A 728-nucleotide genomic window follows, 5' to 3' on the forward strand; every position below is an offset into this window, starting at 1 on the left:
GTTATTTGCTCTTTTTCTTGTTTTTCAACGTTAGGTTGTATAAAGGGTTATTCCGTGTTTTGTATTTGGATTGTACTTTTTTTTTCGGGAAAAATTTTTTTAGGAGTGCTTTACGGCGGGTGTTTTTAAAAATTTTGGGGGGGGGACCCACTTTGAAAAGGGTATTTTTCCGCGCCCCCCCGGCTTGCAATGCATTTTTTAAAAGGCAAGAGGGGGGAAATAAAAAAATTTAAGTTTAATCCTTTAAATTTTAAAAGCCATACGCCTAATTATAATGTATAAGTTTATTTGTCAAATGCATAATGAGATGTACGCAAACAGTGGGCTTGTTTTCTGTTTTGACTGATGACTTCATCGACGTCCACACTAATACGTGTTAGTTTTAGTCGTAAAGTGTTGGATATTTGTAGCTTATTTCGAAATTTGCTTTTAATTCCAATATTGCTGAAAATCAAATTTTGCACAAGTTGGAAGTAGTGAAAGGAAGCAGCACTTTTAATGTTGCGGTAGAAAGAGTTGGATATGTGTTTTATTCAAACTGACAGCCAAACGTTTGTTATTGTTTTATGATCAAAACTGACTTTAAACGAAGAAATCTTCAGACAAATCGATTAATTCTCCATCTGCTTTTGTGGATATGTAAGGACTGACAAGATCTTGCGTGGCCGTGAGAAACCGGGACTGAAATAGTGAGTCTCCAGGCATAAGTAAACTGAAATCATAGCTTA

The sequence above is a fragment of the Trichinella spiralis genome (assembly GCF_000181795.1).
Source record: "Trichinella spiralis strain ISS 195 chromosome Unknown Scfld4, whole genome shotgun sequence".
Taxonomy (NCBI): Eukaryota; Metazoa; Nematoda; class Enoplea; order Trichinellida; family Trichinellidae; genus Trichinella; species Trichinella spiralis.